Raw genomic sequence first — 7,775 nt, 5'->3', positions numbered from 1 at the left:
AAACTTGCTTTTGCTTTGCACAGTGGACTTGCCCTGAATTCTTTCTTGCGTGAGATCCGAGAACCTTCTCTTGGGGTCTGGATCGGAACCGTTTTTCCGTAACAGTATCTATGTCTTCATCATCAGAAGAAATTACAGATTTTTTAAATTAAATAATAGAAGTTTTATGTACCTAGAAATATTCAGCACATAGTTAACTCAAAATTTCATAGTTATTATACCTACCAATGGACCTTTTAATTATGCTTATATGTCTATAACAAATTTTTAAATTTTCATGTATCCATATTAAGTAATTATATTCTATAACCATATTTTAACATAATTTGTTTTCTTTGCATTCCTATCAATTTTACATTATATATTTTAAGACATTATTCCAATAAAAGGACCATAGCTTCAGCTAACTGCCATAAGAGTCTGTGGCCCAAACATATTAGGAATCATTATTCTAAAAACAAAAGCACTTATATCCTTCCTCTAGCTCTGGAAATATTAATCACAGCTGAGTGTGTTTCCGGAAAAACCAAAGCAAAGCAGCTTGCCCCTTTAAAGTGTAGGATGCTGATTAAGTCGATTGCTTTGCACAGCTTTTACTAGGCAGTTATTTTTGGATACTCTTTCGAAGATAAGAAAAAAATCTCTATTCTTTCCTTGCTTCTATATTTATCTTTCTCTCAATAAGTCTCATGATTGTACTCTAATAGAGTTTGTGACAATAGCATTTGCTGGATTCTTACATTTTGCAGCCCTAGAGCTGGGGATGATATATCTTCTGTTTCTAGAGTCTGCTTCATCCATATCTTAGAAATGAAATACACGTTCGGTAAAAATAAAATCAATTTAAATGAGAGGTTTTTAAACCTCTCATTAGCTGGGAAACAAATGCAAAATATTTTCTTCTTTATTTCCATGAATTACAAAAGGACAGGAATGATTTGTTTAGAAACAGAAGGTGTGAAGAAATACAATTTCTCTAGATTTTTCAGTACTCCTGTAAAGATCTCAAGCTAAATTCCCAGGTTAAACTTGAAGGTGCCAGGAAAACTGGAGCTCCACCTGCTTAGGTATTTACGTTTCAAGAGCATTAGGGTCATTTAGTTTCTTGCTGTGGAGTTGAGTTTCTTATATATTTTGGATATTCACCCTTTATCAAATGTGTGGTTTGCATATATTTTCTCCCAATCCATAGATTGTCTCTTCTCTCTGTTGTTTGTTTCTTCGGTTGTGTAGAAACTTCTTACTTGGATTCAGACTTAGTTGTCTAATTTTGCTGTCTGGGCTTTTTGGAATCATACCTAAAAAAATCTTAACCAAGACCAATGTCAAGAAGATTTTCTTCTATGTTATTTATCTTTGTTTTTTGAGACAGAGTCTCGCTCTGTCACCCAGGCTGGAGCGCAGTGGCCAGATCTCAGCTCACTGCAAGCTCCGCCTCCCAGGTTTACACCATTCTCCTGCCTCAGCCTCCCGAGTAGCTGGGACTACAGGCGCCCACCACCTTGCCCGGCTAGTTTATTGTATTTTTTTAGTAAAGATGGGATTTCACTGTGTTAGCCAGGATGGTCTCGATCTCTTGACCTCATGATCTTCCCGTCTTATGTTATTTATCTTTAAAATTTTAATCCATTTTGAATTGATTCTTCAGTGTGCGGTGAAATAGAGGTCCAATTTTATTTTTCTCCCTGTGAATATACAATTTTCTTAATACAATTTATTTAACAAATTCCTTTGGTGTGTTATTGGCACCTTTGCCAAAGATTAGTTGACCATACATGTGTGGATTTATTTCTAGATTCTCTACTTTGTTCCACTGGTTAATATATTTGTTTTTGTCCTAGTACCATACTCATTTGATTACTATGACTTTGTAGTAGATTTAAAATTAGGCAATGTGAAGCCTCTCGGTTTTTTGTTTGTTTCTTTGTTTTGCTGAGGTTTGCTTTGGCTATTCAGAGTTTTCATGGTTGCATGTGAATAACCTTGTTATAAAATGGACAAAGGGTGTGAAAAAATTTTTAAGATGACAAATTACCAACAAGTATATGAAAAAATGTCCGACATCATTCATCTCAGGTAAGTGCAAATTGAAACTGCAATGAAATAGCACCTCACATTTGTTATGAGGGCCATTATTTAAAAAGGTAAGAGATTGAAACCATTGGTGAGGATGTAGAGAAAAGGGAACACTTGTACACTGTTGATGAGAATGTAAATTAGTACAGTCATTACTGAAAACTGTACTGAGCATCCTCAAAAAGTGAAAAGTAGAACTATTCTATGATTCAGCAATTCTACTTCTGGGTACGTACCCAAAGAAAATGAAATCAATGCTGTGAACATCTGTACTCCCATGTTCACAGTAGCATAGTCACAAAAATAGCTAAAATATGAAATCAACTTACGTGTCCATCATTAGATGAATAGTTCAAGAAAATATAGTTCTTGGAAATACTAATAGTTCAAAGGAATACTATTCAAAGGAATACTGTTCAGCCTCAAAAAAGAAAAAAGGAAGAAAGTATTGTCATTTGAACAACATAGATGAATTTAGGGGAGATTATGCTTAGTGAAATAAGCCAGGAACCGAAAGACAAATACACACGTGATCTCACTTACATGTGGAATCTCAAAACGTTGAACTCACAGAAGTCGAAAGTAGGATGGTGGATCCCAGAGGGTGAGGAAGGAGGGTAATAGTGGTTAAAATTTCAGTTAAACAGAAGTAATTAGCTTAGGAGATCTATTGTGCAACATGATGATTATTGTTAATAACAACATATTGTAGAGCTAAAAATTGTCAAAAGAGCAAATTTTAAGTGTTCTTACCATACACACATAAAAAAAACTATGTGAGGTAACAGATATGTTAATCAGCTTAATTTAGTCATCCCACAACATATACATACATCATAACATCATGTTGTACACCAGAAACATATAAAATTTTTAGTAGTTAATTAAAATAAATAAATAATTTTGATTATGAAAGAGAAAATTCTTTTTCTTTCAACAAATCTTTCTCTTAAATGAAATCCAGTCTGGATAAGTTGGCATTGATTTTGACTAAATGAACTTTAAGTGAAACATAAGTAGGTATCAGTAGGAGATATCAGAGTGGTGAGAGAAACTATAGGGAAAAGAGCAGGCCTTCTGAAAGGTTGGAAGGCTCTGCATAGCTTTGGGGGCGAATAAGCTGAAGGCAGCTATTCTCTCACCCTGAGGCAAAAGGTGAGGAATAGGTACAAGGGAGTGTAGGGGAATTTTTCTTAAATAGGTTTGTTTACTTATGTTGTCCAGAAACTGACTTTTGATCATCCATACACATGACTGCTCCCTGTAAGGGGGAACAATAATGTTAATTACCCACAGATTGTGTTGGCTCCAGGCTTTCAACATTATGTCTGTACTGAATAAAAGCAGGCAGCTCCAGTTGTTCGAGACTGCTCACTCTTTGACCACTAGTGCCGGGCAGTACCCTAGCTGCTCTTTCACAGCATACCTGTGTTTGAGTACTCCTTTCACCCATCGCTCAGCCAGGGTCTTTGGGACAGACCAGATAGCTGGTGCCCCATGTGAGGAACACTGCAACAGATCATGATGGAACCCTCAAAAACAAAGGGGAAGAGACTGCGGAGTCAGTAAGTAACTGCTGCCCGCTGAGGATTTCCAAGTTTGAGGGAATTTTCAAGCTAGGGTTTCATCATGGGACAACAGTTATTAGCTCAACAGCAACAGTATATAAAAGTATTAAAATAGCTGGTTAAAGCTAGTGGAGCCTCAGTTTCACAGATTCAATTAAGGCACCTAATGCAAACGGTCGTTTCCCATAACCCATGATCCCTGGAAGAAGGAACACTAGACCTGGAGGTCTGGGAACAAGTGAAGAGAAATTTTGAATGACATCATGCACAAGGGCAATGGGTCCCAGTAACATCATTAGTATTATGGGCCTTAGTCAGGGCTGCTTTGACCTCACTCTACACTGAAGAACCTAAAAAGGGAATGGAGGGAGAACCATCACCTACCTTACCACCTCCTCCTCCTCCCTTAGCTCTGCCATTACAAGGTGAAAATACATAAGAGGAAACAGGTTTTTCCAGAGCCCCCTCCCTGAATAAATTGGAAAAAAGACAAGGGATACACTACAGTTACGGAACCCTGTCTTAGGCAAGCGGCATTATAAGGGGGACCTCTTGACCTGCCTGGTGATACAAGATCAACAAGGCAATCAGGTACATGAACCCATTACTTTCACCACTTATAAGGAAATAAGAAAAAGCATTAGAGAAAAGAGAGCCGCTAGTCCACTTATGAAAGGATTAATTGAGGTCATAGCAGACAACTTCCATATAACCCCATGGGCCTGTGCAGTATTAGCTAAAACAACTTTAAAGGCCAGTCAATACCTCCTCTGGAGGGCAGAATTTCATAAATTGTGTGAACAACAGACCAACCAGAATCAACTGGTCAGGCAAAATGTAATGGCTGCAGTGCTCCAGGGGAAGGGTCCCTATGTGAATATACAACCTCTAATCATACCCATGCCTGTTAATCTTTGGGTAAGGGACCTATTAGCCCAATGGGGGGGTGTCACCCTGCAGACCCCTTTCTACTAATGGCCATTGTTGTGATTCCTCCCCTACCCCTAACATGGCTCTATCAAAATCCTATTTGGGTAGAACAGTAGCCTTTAAGGGGAGAGCAATTACAACAGGCCCATGAATTGGTGGAGGAACAATTAAAAGCTGGCCATATAGAACTATCAAACATCACTTGGAATTCATTGATTTTCGTCATTCCCAAAAGGTCCGATAAATAAAGACTTTTGCATGACTTAAGTGCTATCAGTGCTCATTTGCAACCTATGGGGCCCCTTCAACAGGGGTTCCTTTCCTCTGCGGTGATTCCTCGAGATTGGCCTATAGTCATTATTGACTTAAAAGACTGCTTTTATACTATTCCCCTTGCAAAACAGGACAGATAAAAATTTGTGTTTACAATACCAGCTATCAATAATGAAAGACCAGCTTGCCAATTTTATTGGAAAGTACTTCCTCAAGGAATGATAAACAGTCCCACCATGTGTCAGTATCATGTAAATCAGGCTTTGCTTCCCAGTATAAAAGAATTTCCTAATTGCAAGAGCATCCATTATATGGATGGCATCTTACTTGCAGCCCCAATGGAGCCAATACTTTTGAATTTATATGCCTCTGTCAAAAGGAATACACAGTTAAGAGGTTTAATCATAGCTCCTGAAAAAGTACAGATGTCCTCTCCTTGGAAATATCTTGGATACATATTAACTTCCCCGTCAGTAAGACCTCAGAAGGTTAAATTGAATACCAACAACTTACATACCTTAAATGATTATCAAAAATTACTGGGCAATATTACCTGGTTTTGCCCTACCTTGTGCATAATGACTGATACATTACAGAGCCTGTTTTCTATCCTAAAGGGCAATGCAGCCCAAATTTACCTAAACAATATCAGTTAACCCAAAGACTAGCCAAACAAATTATCCTGTAATGCCCAAATTGCCAGCTTACAAGCACGTCCCCTCCTTCAACAGGTGTTAACCCTAGAGGACTGAAATCTAATCAGTTATGGCAAACACATGTTATGCACGTCCCTGAATTTGGAAAACTTAGATATGTACATGTATCCATTGATACTAATTCCCACCTAATTAGCTCACATGCTCTTCCTGGAGAGTCCACCCGATATGTCATTAAACATCTTCTCTTAACTTTTGCATTTATGGGGTGGCCCTCAAAAACTAAAACTGATAATGGTCCGGCTTATACCAGCTCACGATTTCACCAATTCTGTCACACACGGAATGTCCAACATTCCACAGGTATCCTGTAAACCCCCAAGGACAGGCCATAGTAGAACATGCCCACTCCACCCTTAAAAATATGCTCAGAAAACAAAAAAGGGGGAATATGAGCAAGGAACCTGCAACACTATTGGCACAAGCCTTATTTACCCTTAATTTTTTAAATTTAAGTGATAAATTACATTCAGCCACAGAAAAGCATTTGGCAAAAGCCCCTCAAGACATAAAACCAGAGATTTTATGGAAAGATGTAAATAGTAATGTATGGTGTGGTCCACATGATTTGCTAATGTGGGGAAGAGGATATGCTTGTGTTCACACACTGCCTCAGTTCATCTTTGGATTCCAGTGTGACATATCAAACCATACTATGGCATGGCTGGGACCCAACCCTATACCAGAAATGAAGGAAATGATCCTGAAGGATCCACAGCACTGGACGATGCAGGTTCCTCACAAAACACTGGAACCGGACATTACCTGGGGGATGCTGAAGAAGACAAATCAGGAGGCTGAGTGAATCCTGTTCCAGACACAGACACTATTCACTCCAGATAATTTGTTCCTTGCTATGCTTTCTGCTGTACATTGCAACTCTCATAGAGCATTAACCTATTTTGTTTTCTCACTCTGCCTGCAACTTGCACCTGCTACTCTTTGCTGGGCCCATCTTCTGGAACCAACTTTCTTCCGCCCTGTTACCTAGGCAGACACTCTGTTCCTAGCCTCTAATAATGTAACTGCTTGGCTGGGAGGGGTTGACATAACCCCAGTGGGGTTCTTTAGTAACAACACACATTGGACTGAAGTACCAAGTAACACTACATATCATTCCTTGATTGGGAAAGAATAATACTAATTATACTCATGTTTGTCTTATGTTATTTACTAACTGTAGGATGCAAAGCCAGAACATGTGTTGTAACCACTGCGCCTGTCAAACCTGTCGCTGCACATATCTATACTCTCAGTCACCAAAACTTAATGCAAAAAAACAGAGAAGGGGGAGATGTAGGAGACTGGTCAGAGTAGTTGGAGAAACTATAGGGAAAGGAGCAGGTCTTCTAAAAGATTGGAAGGCTCTGCATAGTTTTGGGGGAGAATAAGCTGAAGGCAGCTGTTCTTTTATCCTGATACAGAGGGTGAGGAATAGGTACAAGGGGCTGTAAGGGAATTTATCTTAAATAGGATTGTTGTCTGGAACTTCTGTTGTCTGGAAACTGACCTTTGATCATCTGCATGCATGACTGCTCCCTGTAAAGGGGAACAATAATGTTAATTACCCACAGATTGTGTTGGCTCCAGACTTTTTGGCATTATGTCTGTACTGAATAAAAGCAAGCAGCTCCAGCTGCTCGAGACTGCTCACTCTTCAGACACTAGGGCCGGGCAGATCCCTAGCTGCTCTTACACAGCATACCTGTGTCTGAGTATTTCTTTCATCCGTCGCTCGGCCAGGGTCTATGGGACAGACCTGGCAGGTACCCACTATCATGGAAAACTGTGCATCATTTTAAGAACAATCCAAGTCCAAATGCAAGGTCTTCACTTTTTTTGTTTCTATGGTGGGAAACAAGTGACTCATGGACTTCTGAGGTCAAGCAGTTATTAAGTTAGTAGTTTTTGTTACCTTAGACTCTATAACGTGAAGGATCTCTCCCCTAAATGCTGGCTAGCTGCTACTGTAAACTTGCTTCAAGGTGATGAAGACATTAGACACTGTAAGATCACATGGCTGCCCCTGAGAATTTTACATAACGAGAGTGACAGAAGGGCACATTAATATCTTTCCATTCTCATCGTAAGCATAGAATAAACCTCAGGGGCACTATCTGAATAGAATTCTACCTCACATTGCTATACTTGACTTCTAAATGTCCACCCAGTTCAGAAGCAATTATATGTATCACTGAATAAAAACACTATT

This window comes from Piliocolobus tephrosceles, chromosome 4 (genome assembly GCF_002776525.5).
Source record: "Piliocolobus tephrosceles isolate RC106 chromosome 4, ASM277652v3, whole genome shotgun sequence".
In the NCBI taxonomy this organism is placed as follows: Eukaryota; Metazoa; Chordata; class Mammalia; order Primates; family Cercopithecidae; genus Piliocolobus; species Piliocolobus tephrosceles.
The sequence above is the reverse complement of the archived record's forward strand: the minus strand, read 5'-3'. Positions refer to the sequence as shown.